Source organism: Hylobates moloch, unplaced genomic scaffold (genome assembly GCF_009828535.3).
Source record: "Hylobates moloch isolate HMO894 unplaced genomic scaffold, HMol_V3 SCAFFOLD_7, whole genome shotgun sequence".
Taxonomy (NCBI): Eukaryota; Metazoa; Chordata; class Mammalia; order Primates; family Hylobatidae; genus Hylobates; species Hylobates moloch.
The window spans coordinates 39,471,629-39,486,112 of NW_026652282.1; the positions used below are offsets into that span (position 1 = coordinate 39,471,629).

Below are 14,484 nucleotides of genomic sequence, written 5' to 3' on the forward strand. Positions count from 1 at the left end.
CTGCCTCGGCCTCCCAAAGTGCTGAGATTACAGGCGTGAGCCACCAGCCACCGCGCCCGGCCCCGCGTGGGCTTCTCTAATTCCATTGTTTTTTTTGAGATTCGCTGGGGCCTAGCCGTCCTCGCAGCCCGATATTCGGGCTGGGCGGTCCCGCGGCCTGGGCGTAGGGGCTTAACAGTAGCAACAGCAGCGGCGGCAGCGGCGGCAGCGGCGGTGGCAGCAGCCGCAGTCTCTTCCCAAACACTAGCACCACAGGCGTCCGAAAGCCGGCAGAGGCGTTTAGAGAAAATGGCAGACGATATTAATATTGAAGCAATGCCTGAGGCTCCTTACAAGAAGGATGAGAACAAGTTGAGCAGGGCCAATGGCCGTGAAGAACGTAGCGAAAAGAGGAAAAAAAGCAAGAGCAGAAGTCGTAGTCGTGAACGAAAGAGAAACAAAAGGAACGGAAGCGAAGTACAGATCGAGAAAGGAAAAAGAGCAAAAGCCGTGAAAGGAAGCGAAGTCGAAGCAGAGAGGCGACTGAGCCGCTCAAGAAGTCGAGATCGAAGATTTAGAGGCCGCTACAGAAGTCCTTACTCCGGACCAAAATTTAACAGTGCCATCTGAGGAAAGACTGGATTGCCTCATAGTATCAAATTAAGCATAGGACGTTCCCGAAGCAAAAGTCCACTCAGAAAAGACACAAACCCTGTGAGGGAACCTATTGATAATCTAACTCCTGAGGAAAGAGATGGAAGGACAGTCTTCTGTATGCAGCTGGCGGCAGGAATTCGACCAAAGGATTTGGAAGAGTTTTTCTCTACAGTAGGAAAGGCTCGAGACGTGAGGAAGATTTCTGATAGAAATTCAAGACGTTCCAAAGGAATTGCTTACGTGGAGTTCGTCGGTGTTAGTTCAGTGCCTCTAGCAATAGGATTAACTGGCCAACGAGTTTTAGGAGCGCCAATCACAGTACAGGCATCACAGGCAGAAAGAAAAAAACCGAGCTGCAGCCATGGCAAACAATGTACAAAAGGGAAGTGCTGGACCTAAGAGGCTTTATGTGGACTCATTACAATTTTAACATAACTGAAGATACACTTCGTGGGATCTTTGAGCCTTTCGGAAGGATTAAAAGTATCCAGCTGATGATAGACAGTGAAACTGGTCGATCCAAGGGATATGGATTTATTACATTTTCTGATTCAGAATGTGCCAAAAAGGCTTTGGAACAATTTAATGGATTTGAACTAGCAGGGAGGCCAATGAAAGTTGGTCATGTTACTGAACCATGCTGATGCTTCGAGTACTAGTTCATTTTTGGACAGTGATGAACTGAAAAGGACTAGAATTGATTTGGGAACAACTGGTCGTCTTCAGTTAGTGGCAAGACTTGCAGAGGATACAGGTTTGCAGATTCCACCAGCAGCACAGCAAGCTCTACAAATGAGTGGCTCTTTGGCATTTGGCGCTGTGGCAGAATTTTCTTTTGTTATGGATTTGCAAACAAGACTTTCCCAGCAGACTGAAGCTTCAGCTTTAGCTGCAGCTGCTTCTGTTCAGCCACTTGCAACACAGTGTTTCCAACTCTCTAACATGTTTAACCCTCAAACAGAAGAAGTTGGATGGGATACAGAGATTAAGGGCGATGTGATTGAAGAATGTAATAAACATGGAGGAGTTATTCATATTTATGTTGACAAAAATTCAGCTCAGGGCAATGTGTATGTGAAGTGCCCATCAATTGCTGCAGCTACGGCTGCTGTCAATGCATTGCATGGCAGGTGGTTTGCTGGTAAAATGATAACAGCAGCATATGTACCTCTTCCAACTTACCACAACCTGTTTTCCGATTCTATGACAGCAACACAACTACTGGTTCCAAGTAGACGATGAAGGAAGATATAGTCCCTTATGTATATAGCTTTTCTTCTTTCTTGAGAATTCATCTTGAGTTATCTTTTATTTAGATAAAAATAAAGAGGCAAGGATCTACTGTCATTTGTATACAATTCCCGTTACCTTGAAAAAATAAAAATGTTAACTGGAATGCAGTGTGCTCATTCTCCCTAAAGAGCAAATCTCACTGTATACAAAACTGTTCTCTTGTTCTGCCTTTTAAAATGTTCATGCAAAAAAATTAATGAACTATAGGAATAGCTCTAGGAGAACAAATGGGCTTTCTGTAAAAAGCAGACCAAGGATGTAGTGTTTTTAATGTTTCAGAAGCCTAACTGTTTACACAGCAGTTACATTTCACATTTCACTAATGTTGATATTTGGCTAATGGTTGAGCAGGTTTCTGAAATACACATTTAGTGTATGGGAATACAAGACAGCTAAAGGGCTGTTTGGTTAGCATCTCATCTTGTATTCTGATCAATTGGCAAGAAAGTGGGATTTCAAAATTATAATATTTCTTGATGCTATCTTTTCAGTTAATTTATCTGTAAAAGTTTCTTTGTAAATACTATGTGTTCTGGTGTGTCTTAAAATTCCAAACGAAATGATCCCTGCATTTCCTGAAGATGTTTAGTGAGAGTCTGGTAAGCAAAGCAGTCTGAGAAAGAAATAGGAAATGCAGAAATAGGTTTTGTCTGGTTGCATATAATCTTTGCTCTTTTTAAGCTCTGTAAGCTCTGAAGTATATTTTTGGGTTACTTCAGTGTGTTTGACAAGACAGCTTGATATTTCTATCAAATAAATGACTTTCATATTGCAACAATCTTTGTAAGAACCACTCAAATAAAAGTCTCTTAAAAAGGCAAAAAAAAAAAAAAAAAGGAAAAGAAAATTACTATAGCGTAAACAAGAATGGATGAAGGTATTTCATCTTGAGTAAGCCAAAATAATTGTTTTAAGAAACCTTGGCACATTCGTTGTAAACCAATCATATCCGACCCATTATGTGGGTATGGAGTGGCTATGTGCCCAGTCTGTTGAATCAATCCGTGAATAAATGAATACAAAGCATGCAGATTTCCTACCCCCCTTGAAGAAGGCCCACAATTGTGTGTCTGCCCACCAAAATGGTGGTTCTCAATGTGGTCCTCAGACCAGCAGCATCTGGGAGCTTGTTAGAAATGCTAATTCTCAGGCCGCAGCTCAGACCTATGGACTCAAACACTCTGGTCGTGGGGCTCAGCCATCCCTGTTTTAATAAGCCCTCCAGGGAATTCTGATGCATGCTTAAGTGTGAGAACACTGCACAAGAAAACGGTTGTTTGTTAGATGCCTGTGTTCTTAATTACACTCCAAAGAAAGAATTGTCGTTCTTTTTGAGTATTCTGTTCTTGAACTCTTTCACTGTTTCATAGAAGCATCTCCCCAATGAATTCAGGGAGATGAACCACAACTTAGTGTTTGTTTTTAGTGATTCCAAGAGGTCAAACTGATGCCCATTGTCCTGACAGAGGAATGAAGGCTCAGCTGCTGGGCCTGGCGGGCCTCCTGCTGGTTGAGCAGAATGGAAATTGACCAGGATGTGGAGCTCTCAAATGGTTGCAATAAGTTCCAAATCTATTTTTTTCTTTGTCTTATTTAGGTTGTGTTGCAAATGAAATCCAGTCCATATTTTCTGTAATTTACATTTAAAATGGTTCAAATGTTATGTTGATAGGAGATGAGTGAGTCCCCAAGAGACCTTATGAACCTACGAAAACTTAATCTTCAAAACAGGAAGTTGCACTTTACCCAGTGCAAACAAAGTTTAGCACGAAAAGGCCTGATTTGTATTTAACTTTCTTAGCCCAAAAATTTGGAATATATTTTAATTTTCAAAACACATTCTCTCCCATTCTCCCTACCATCATCAATCACATCTGCTGCCTTTCCTTCTCATATAAACTAAGTTGTGAGAGCTCTAACCTTATTTTCATAATCATATGCTTGTCTTTTATGGTTAAGGGATCATGAAACTCTGGAAATATACTAGTTACTTCTAAGATTAATTCAGTTCAACAACCATTTATTGTTGCCTGCACCAGGAAATAAGACTGGCCTGTGGTGAGAAAGGAGATTTAAAAAAAAAAATCAGAAATGAGTTGATTTTAGCTGAGAAATGACTATTTGGTGCACTAAATATATGTTTGATCATCATTTGCCCCAATTGCTTGAGAATAAGACATAGTCTCTATATTAGATCTCTGAAATTTTTTTGGAGATTCTGAAGAGAATCTCCATATTAGGGAACAAGCAATTTTTAATTAGTGGCTACAGGAGGAGAAGGAAAGAGAGAGAACTGTGGCAACCTGCCTAGGCCAGGACAGGGTACAGTCAAGCTGTCTTGTACCCAGCGCCTCTATGTTCCCATGGTACTTTGTACATACTCCCATCTAGTACTCCCCCTCAAGGCAACTAATGATTTACACATCTATTTCTCTTAATAGTACCATGAGCCTTTTGAAGGCAGGGGCTGCTTTTTTTTCTCAGCGAAGTTGGGTTGAGTTGCCCCTGCTGTTTGATACAATGTGCACACTTCAACTGGTTCTCTTAGGCGCTTTGCAACTTGAGGCCTCATGGAGGATTACAGAGATATTATCACTTTGGCCTTACACCTAGGAGAAGAGGCTCCCAGCCAGTGTAGGGCAGGGTCTTTTTAATTTTAAAATGCCAGAGTTTAGGAATTTTTTTTCCTTTATGAGAGCAGATGGCCAGTAGCTAGGTGTGGAGGCAGAAGAGCCCTGAGGAAATATGGTGAAAATAGGGAAGACAGAAAGATGAACCTCCCTCACCCCCACCTCCATCCCCACTCCACTGAGTGCCTCATCCCGAGCCAGTGTGTCAGTGTGCAAGTTGTTATTGCTGCATAGCAAATCACCCCAAAATTCTGGCTTTAAAAAAGCAGCAGTCACTGTATTATCTTTCCAAGCTTTTGCAAGTCAGGAATTTAGGAACGGCTCTATTGGGGTGGTTCTGGCATAAAATTTCTTGCTGCAGTTGCAGTCAGGTAGTAACTAGAGCTGGAATAGGTAGGGGACTGGAGCAACCAGGACCTGGATGGGCATCTTTCTCACTCTTCGTGAAGTCACAGGGCCTCTCCACATAGTCCCTCCATGTAGGACTTCCTAAAAGCATGGAGACTAGACTGTTTACAGGGAGACCCAGGATGCCAAGCATTAGTGTTACAGTGAGCAAGGTGGAAAGTTGAGTGGCCTTTTATGAACTAACCTAGAAGTCTCATTGTGTGACTTCTGTCATAGTTTATCGGTTGAATAGTGCCACAAAGCACATCCAGTTTCACAGAGAGGGGACATGGCCATCCCTCCATGATGGAAGGAGTGTCAAACCACATTGTAGAAGAGTGTGTGAGATGGGAGATACTGTTTCAGACATCTTTGGGGAATATACGGTTTGCCATGGCTGGGAAGAGAGCTAACAGCTGTAACGTCTTTTTCCTTCCCACCAAAATGGTTTCCTTAACCCCCTTCTCTCCCCACCGACACACATTCTCAGCCTGCACTTTTTATTCCAGTTACATTTTTGTTTTTGTTTTACACTGAAGGAATCTGGCATAACATTAATGTTAAGAAGCCTTAAGGTTTCTGTCTAAGGAATGTGAATTTAGGTTTCATAAAACTTAAAAATATCATAGGTTTGACTGCTCACATAGATTCCCAAGTAATTTTCCCAGGAAATACTATTTCAAGTCCTGTTAGTGGGGAAAAAGGTAGATGAAAATCAATGTTGATGGGTAGTATTGTACAAAAAAAATGTGTGCTGTGGGTTATATTACCACAGAGGTAGTTGCCTGTGGAAATTTTTTCTCCCTAAAAAAGTTTTGACTGTTCAACAGTGAAACCTGTTCACATACATTCCCAAGTAACTTTCCCTGGAAATACTATTTCAAGTAATACATACCTCCTAAATAAACCTGTTTACCACCAGTCATTTACTGATGGTAAAGCTCAACTTTAAAATATTTTGAGAAACAAGACAAAACTTGGGTGGGGAAATCTAATTTCCTGTTACCCAAAGAAAAGTTAATTAATTAGCATTAACATTTGAAAAGACAAGATTAAAGTTTGTATCTTTTCCAAAGGTAATTTGTAGCATGTTCAACAGTAGCTGGCATACACTGGCAAAAAAAAAAAAAAAAAAAAAAAAAATCACTAATAAATTCATTCACAAATTGTAGATGATTTTCTTTTTCTAGAAATTTTAGCTTTTTAAATAAAGAACTGCCAGATTTTTAAGTTTCACTGAAAGTATCTAAAGCAAGCAGCAAGTAGCTATTGAGCTTGGTGCGATAATGACTATTTTCTTTAATTACCTTCCTACCAAATGTTGTGCTATTTAATATATTCTACACATAAATCATTCCAAAGACAAGATTCAAGCCATCACAGATTTACATTTCACAAAGAAATATAAATTACCCTTGTCTCTATTTTCCACATTGATGATCTGTGTAATGAGCTGAAGAGGTAAGACTCAGGAAACCATCTTCGTTAACAGTAAACTAAGAACAATTAATAATATTTTTTAAAAGAAGGAGGAGAAGCCATTACCCGGGGCTCAATAATTTAATTGTGTAAACTTGCTGAAGCTTTACTCTAACTATAAATATATTTGCAAGTAATTATCACCCACCGCATAAATAACTTTATAATATTCTACCTGAGTCAACATTAGTCAGATTTGCAAAACACAAAGGAAAGTAAGCAATTACTTATCCAAGAAAAGCATATTACTTAGTTACAAATAATTCCAAAATTCCCAGGGGAATAAGTGGGCAGAGACTGGTTCTGTACAGCCTATGACCCAACTTCAGATGTGGCAAGCAGGTCCCCTGTTGACAGGAAGGCCACCTTCTGATAAACTGCAGCCCAAGCTTCCTTTACTTTTCTGAAAGCCCATAATAATAGCACAGAGTTGTAAAATATGGAAGTCTGAGGGCTGTTATTATAAGCTGAGACAATTTTGGGAATCTTCATATGGATAGTACCTGAAGTACACCTCTTGATTATTCCCAGAAGCAAATTTTCAGAAGATCTTCTGCCAAGAGCTTCAGGTCTGTGAGAGAAAAACCTTGGGAGTGGGGGGTAGGGGAGAAGGTAGTGGAGCACATAACCGCGCTGTGAAATTCCTGGGCTAAATATTCATTTCAAAACAATAAGATAGAAATGGAAACACTGAAATAGTCTATAAACTATCTAAATATTATCACTACGTGATTTTTCATATGAAGCACTCATCTCTCTCCGTATCAAAACTTCTGGCTGCTTTGCTGAGTCCTATCAAATAATTATTGGGGACTCATTTTTCTGGAATGAACAGAGGGCAGGATCGACTCTTCTAAAGTTGAAGTTTAGAGGAATGTCTGTATTTGAAATCTCACTTGTATAACACCCAGTCATCTTATTGCCCATGATTCTTGTGGACAAGAAACCAACCAAGGCATGTGTTTGAATGATTATGGTCTCTAACCTTAGCCTGAGACTGGTAAATTGCCAGGTGCTGACTCCTCACCAAAAGCATTTCTGCCTGGCTCAGTCTTAATTGTCACAGCTGTTTCTCTGAGTACGTATGGGATGTGGTGCCCTAGTTCTTCCTAGGAATGTGCTTCTTGAATGAAGGAAACACGTTATCTGCTTCTTATCTGATTATATGTTTATAAATGCATACCTACTTCTAACCTTGTCCACAGGCCAATTTTGGATCAGCCGAAGCACTCATTTGTTGTCTTAACTTTAGAAACTCTGTCCCAATAATTTAAGAAAGCCTAATCAGTAAAAGCCATCAAATTTCTAGGGAGAATTATTTTTTAATACACAAGGTGTTATTAAGTAGAGTAACTTGGTTTGTACTTTTTCCCTCATTTTCCATAGGCTACAGACTGAATGTTTGAGTTCCCCCAACTCCCAATTCATATATCGAAGCTCTAATAACCAAGATGATGGTATTAGGAGGTGGGGCCTTTTGGAGGTGATTAAGTCATGAAGGTAAAGCCCTCATAAAAGGAATTAATGCCCTTATAAAAAAGACTCCCCCCAAGAGCATGCATCATCTTTCCACCAGGTGAGGATATAATGAGAAGATGGTTGTCTGCAACCAGAAGAGGGCTTGCACCAGGAACCAAATCAGCCGGCACCTTCATCTTGGAATTCCCAGCCTAAAGAACTGTGAGGAATAAATGTCTACTGTCTAAGCCACCCAGTCTATGGTACATTGTTACAACAGCCCGAACAGACTAAGACATCATCTAAAAATGTCCATTCGCAACTGAAAGTGAACAATATTAATTATTTGTGTATTACAAATAATATACAGAACATAGCCGCCATTTTATTTCTCCCTAAATTCTATGTGTAACAATTCCCTGGGAAACTGAGTACTTTTCTTCCTTCGTTGCCAGTAAAGATACCCTGTGATCTCGAGAGTTCTGCTATCAGTGGAGAGTAATCATTAAACAGAAAGTACCCCATGTGTAGTAAAAGACTCTACACGTGGTTCTAGTTATGCCACCCTGGATTGTTTATTTGCTGAAGAATCCCAATCCTTGGACTGGCTAACTTAGGTTAAGGAGCCAGACCATCAATATCATATACAAAAAGCAGCAATATTTTTTATTTAAGTGTTAATTTTCATTTAAAATGTATGTCTTTTAAAGCAATACATATGCACATTAGTCATCTATTTTTAGCTTTCAAATTCTACCATAGCATTGGCATTTGTGTCTATTTTTCAAATTAAAAAACTGTTTTCCTGCTTGCTTTAAGGCCTACTCACAAGATATTAGAGGATATGAGAAGCTGAAGGTCTGTGATCCAGCCACCCCACAGGCTGACACCTTGGTGGTACTTTCTAAGTAACATTTGGATATGCTCTTCTTTAAAAATTGGATTCAGGGGAAAATTAAATTTAGGACTTTGTGGTTGGCATAGGGGTAAGTGTTGAGAAATGTTCCTTTGGCTTGCATGAAGGAAAGAATATGGCCATCCGGAACCTTTTTTTAAAAAACAAACAAGCCTTTAATCTTCTTGTTATACTCAATTTCCTTTTGCATGGAGAGTGTGACACTGGGGCTGCCTATTTGAAAGAACTGTAAGGAAACAATGAAGAAGAATGGCAAAGGGAGTGGCTCCCAGGGCCCTCTATTAGTTCCTATTCTTTATACAATGCATACAAAGACACACACACACACACACACAAATTTTTTTACCACCACTTTCCATCCATGTACATTGTGTTCATCCATATCTGCTGTTCTCAATACTTCTTTTGACTTAGTTCACTCACACTGACTTTACATTTCTGAGGCAGGAAAGATTGCATCTCCCACACGCATTTATTTCTTTGCTCCGTGTGTTTTGAGAGTATATTTCCTGACCATCAATCTCCCCCTTGTCTCCTTAGAGCAAATGTAGTCTCCTTCTTTGGCATTTCCCATTGTTAGATAGGACAATGCTGGGGACAAAAGTACTCCATACATGCTTAAAGAACAAATGACACATTATCTATTTGTCATCAGAATTCTGAATCTGAATGTCCCACAACACTAACTATATTTTCCTAGATGATGCCTGATATCTACGGACATTACGCATACAGAGAGTGCCTTAGGACCATATGTATGTGCAGAATGTGACATTTTTGCATGTTATCTTCATCCAGTTTAATCCTACTCCAACTCCAATTTTGAATACAATATTTGATTCCTTCTGCTGATGTCATCACCTAGTAATCCTGAACTTCTGCAGCAAGGCAACAAGGGACAATCGTCTTACGGTAGCATATTTATCACTGTAGATGATAAACATGGCAGAGCTTGCCTGTTACTTGTTGAGTTTTTTAGGGGGGCATTCAGGGATATAGCTGTATTGCTGTAGTTCAGCCGGTGAAAGGAACAGAATTGGGTGTCTGCCTTACTCGACTTTGTTTCAGAAAAGGGTGTGAGCCTTGTTTCCCGGATATTTTTGAAGGACACTTGAGGGTTTCTTCTCCCACATTTATTAAGCTTTCATTGAAAGCAATAGGTGAGACATCTAAATGTGTTTTTGTGTGGTTATCTAGAAGGAATATTGACATCTAGGTACAAAAGTGAAATCTAAAGTTAAAGACTTGTATGCAAAATTTTCATGATTATTTCAAGCTTCGGCAACACGAAACACACATCCCTAGCAGTGTCAGTGAAAATCTTAGTACATTTAAGAGATTGACAATGGTTCCCTGGTACGCCCATCAGTTAGAGAATTACACTGTGGTCCTGGCAGAGACTTCCACGTTTCACACCTTAAGCCACATAATCTTTACACACCCCCAACTGTTAACTATCTGGAGGGAAGGTACAGAGATTTGCAAATAAATGTATTTGAAAGAGCTAAGGAATTATCCACACGACTTACACTAGTGTCAGTCATTGAAGAACAAAAAGTTTTACTACCAGATATGAGTTCTACATGAGTGATTTAGAAGCATTTTATGCACTCAAATGTCTCCAAGGATCCGAGGACAGTCAGGATGCATCTATGAATGCATTACTCAGGTATCTTTACTTTGTCCCCTCAGCTCCTCTCTCCACACTTCTTTTCCTTGCTGTCTGCCAGGACACTGCAGTTCTGGACTGCATCAGCAAGGCCCCCATGCCCTCAGGCTTCCAATTGTGTTTGACCCATAAAGAGCATCTGCAGAAGATCAGTTAGACAGAGGAAATTGGGATCTGGGTATTTATGCCTCTGGCTCCCTTCCTGCTGTTTTGCCTCAGGCTAGAGGCATCCCTCAACCACCTTTTCCAGGTGGCAGGCTCTATGACAACTCAAAGACTTACCAGCTCCTTCCCTATTCCAGCAACCATTCCCTCCCCTCAAGCCCTCAAGCCTGAGTGGTAACAAGTTGGTTGCTACAAGTTACAGATAATTGCTCTCTCCTTTGTGTTTCTCCTATGCTAACTTTGTCAATAAATCCTCCTCTAATTATCCTTTTTTTGAGCATGTCAACTGTTTTTTGTTAGAACCCTGACCTATGCATCCATAGGATAGAATGTCTGCATTTTTCAGGGCCTCTGTAGAACATCTAGGAGGCAGTGCATGCAGTGAAAGATAGGTGGCAACCACTCACAACGTCAGCATGGAGTTTTGGGGCTGAGTTTCAGACTGGGGGATGCTGAAGGGGTGCAGCAGGGAGATATAGTCAAATTTTTGCAATTTGTAATTTACCACCATCATGGTGCACTTATTGCCTATTCCACAGGCAGGTGGAGAGAAGCTGCTGGACATGGAGCCAAGAAAACGGAACTCAGTCTCCCACTTCACGTCCCTTTCAGGGAACTATAGCCTGAGCTTGTAAGGCCCCTCATTGTCACAGTTCCTTGTGAAGGGTACCTTAGGCCATCTTTATGAGTAAGAAGTGAGTGTCCTTTGGAATGGTTTTCCCAAAATCTTTTAAATTCTGTAGGAAAATGTCAAGCAATAAAAAGTTATAGGATGATATGTTTATGGTAAAGAGATGGTATTTAAAAACAGGAATTTTGCCCATGTATTTACTTAAATGAAGAAACATCACATTACCTAATAGTAATACATGTTTTCTTAATGATATTGCATTAAGAATTGCAAAAGATCATCTGTGTCAACCTGCTACCTACAAGGAAAGCCACGTTTATTCCATTGAACCCTACATACTCTAGAAGTTCTTTAGGGAAATGGTGTTAAGACAGTCTTCAACTTACCCTTGAAGTCTGCATTAAAACAGATATAAAGAGTTAACAGTTATTTATTTTTTTTTTTTTTGAGACGGAGTCTCGCTCTGTTGCCCAGGCTGGAGTGCAGTGGCGCAGTCTCGGCTCACTGCAAGCTCCGCCTCCCGGGTTCACGCCATTCTCCTGCCTCAGCCTCTCCAAGTAGCTGGGACTACAGGTGCCCGCCACCACGCCCGGCTAATTTTTTTGTATTTTTAATAGAGACGGGGTTTCACCGTGTTAGCCAGGATGGTCTCGATCTCCTGACCTCGTGATCCTCCCGCCTCGGCCTCCCAAAGTGCTGGGATTACAGGCTTGAGCCACCGCGCCCAGCGTTAACAGTTATTTTTGCAACTGAAGCTATAAAAGGGGTGACTATGGGATGGACCAGATCAACATCCAATCTCTAATAGAATGTTTTTCTTCCTGTCTCGCCCATCCAGCATTGGAATTCAGGAACTAGACACCTGCCTTATGTTTTATGTGTATATATAGTGTCTAGGCTGATGAGAAAATGTCCTGGGAAGAATTTCTAAAACTAGTATATAATCATTTTGGTTCCTCAGCTTGATCTATCCATAGATCATCTTGGCTAGATTTTATTACACTGTATATCTAATGTTTAGACAGATATAGAACATTATTACTTGATTGGAAAAGCATTTTCCAAGCAAAGTAAGGATTTTTGCTGTATCATGACATGGAGATATAGAAATTTGGGGCCAGGCCCTGATTCTGCCATCTAACACTTGTACCTCAGGGGGTTGTCACCTCACCGCCAGGGCTTTGGTACACTCATGAAGGGATAGAGGTAAATGATAAATAATGTCTTTTTCAGCTAAAATGAAAACCCTATTATCTGAACATTGGAAGATGGAAGGTCCTAGGTGTATAAGTCAGGATTCTGCTGAAATAATTCTGCATAATAACTTCAAAACTTGGTGGTTTATAACAATGAACATTTATTTCTACCTCAAGGATCTGAAGATCACCTGTAACTCAGTTGGGCTCAGCTGACCTCAGCTCTAAGCTTCAACTTGGGTTCAGATTTGTTCCCTATTTCTTTTCAATCTGGGACCAGAAACTACCCAAGCATGTTATTCTCATGGCTGATGGCAGAAATACAAAAGAAAGGAGTGAGAGGAAATACACAATAGCTCTTAAGGCTTCAGCTGGGAACTGACACCCTTTCACTTCTACCTACATTTCCTTGGCTGAACCAAGTCCCAAGACCAAGACCAAAGTCAATGGATCAGGGTATATAATCTGCTGACTCTCTTGAGAAGCACTGCAAAGTCACATGGCAAAGGATGTGGTAGTATAATTCTATTACAAGAAAGGAATTAAGAATTAGGAACATAAATCCAATCTGCTATCCCATTGGCCATTGAGCATAGCCTATAATCTCTCAACTCTCCAGCTCTGATTGGTGTGCTCCCCTCCTGTCCTCATATAGGGCAGTAAAGGTAAAGTTCATCATTGAACTTTACCTGCAAAGCAGAGCTAAGAGCTACAGCTCTTTGAGAAGGGGCTACTTGTTGTCTGAGAGGAAGCACCTGCTCTTGGCCAGTCACTTCAAGACAACGCGGAGTTCTCATCAGTGGTCTGAATCAGATGGGCATTTGTTGAGGACCCTCATTCATCAACATTTAGGACAGCAGAGAGCTGTCTTGAGACACTCTATTCACCCTGATGAAGCCCCAAATAACTCCATAACAGTCTTTAAGTTCCCCAGTGAAACAGATTTCTTAGCTCTTCTCTAAAGTTCTCATACAAGAGATTCAATAGAAAACTGTGGAAGTTTCCTCAGTGACAGCCCCAGAAGGCCTAGCAGGGTGGTGGACTGCCAGAAATGCAAATTACCAGACTTGCGTCAACAGAAATCAGGAATTTCATCTCTCATTCAAGAGCTATTGAGTCTTCTTGAAATCTGATCTTTATTCTGACTTGCTTGAAGATTTGCATCCAAGTCTGAGTCAGGAAAATCACCAAGTTACACTTCTCAGAGATACTCAGACCCCTGTGGGGTATTCTCTTCCTTGTTCTCATTTTGACTCTTAGAATTATGGGTTGTAATGGAAATATTGGCATAATCTGAACTTTAGCTGTGGACCGTACAAGGGGAACTCATGGCTGTAATTTTAATTTTTTTACATATAATCTGCCAATACATACACCCATAATGTAAACTTACTTGGTTTAGGTTTATAAATTGGGTGTTTTTGACAAAATCTAAGACCCTCAGGGAAATCACTATGTCACTAACAAGTCAGTTTATTTAAGGAGCCATTAGTGAAAGAAAGGATGGGAGAGAAGAAGCTGAACTTGTATCTTTCTTCCAAGTCTCAATCCAAGAAATACACCTCCTTCAGATGGTGAGACCTCCCTTCTGTGGACAGTCATTCACCAAATCTGTAAGAAAACATCATGAGCTGTTTCCAGGCTGAATTAGAGCTATGACTTCATGCAGCTGCCTCACTTTCAGATAAGACAGTTTCAGTCAGATGATCTTGCTGGCCAGAAAAGGGGAGAAAGTCTCCTATCAACAAGCTACTGGCCATTGGCCAACCTGGTCATCTCTCAATAGTGACGCAGGTTTAGAGCTACTCCTGGAAAAGCAGCTGTCTTCAAAGGATATGAAATGAGCTCATGCATGAAATAAGACTTGAGCAGAGATGTGATTCTGTTTATGTAATTGCTTTAATTAATACCCTCTCTGTAAGCCATTCCAGTATATTTTGCTTATGAAAATTAATACTTTTAATGTGATGAGATAAAATCAGTAAAAAACAACTTTCCCTTTCAAGAGGAAACGGAGATTTAAA

The 14,484-nt window shown here is 40.4% G+C and overlaps 1 pseudogene; it reads left to right on the forward strand.

Moving 5' to 3' along the window:
* The first annotated feature begins 238 nt into the window (after window positions 1-238).
* LOC116811621 (RNA-binding protein 39-like) lies at window positions 239-2,045 on the forward strand (annotated as a pseudogene).
* Window positions 2,046-14,484: the final 12,439 nt, after the last annotated feature.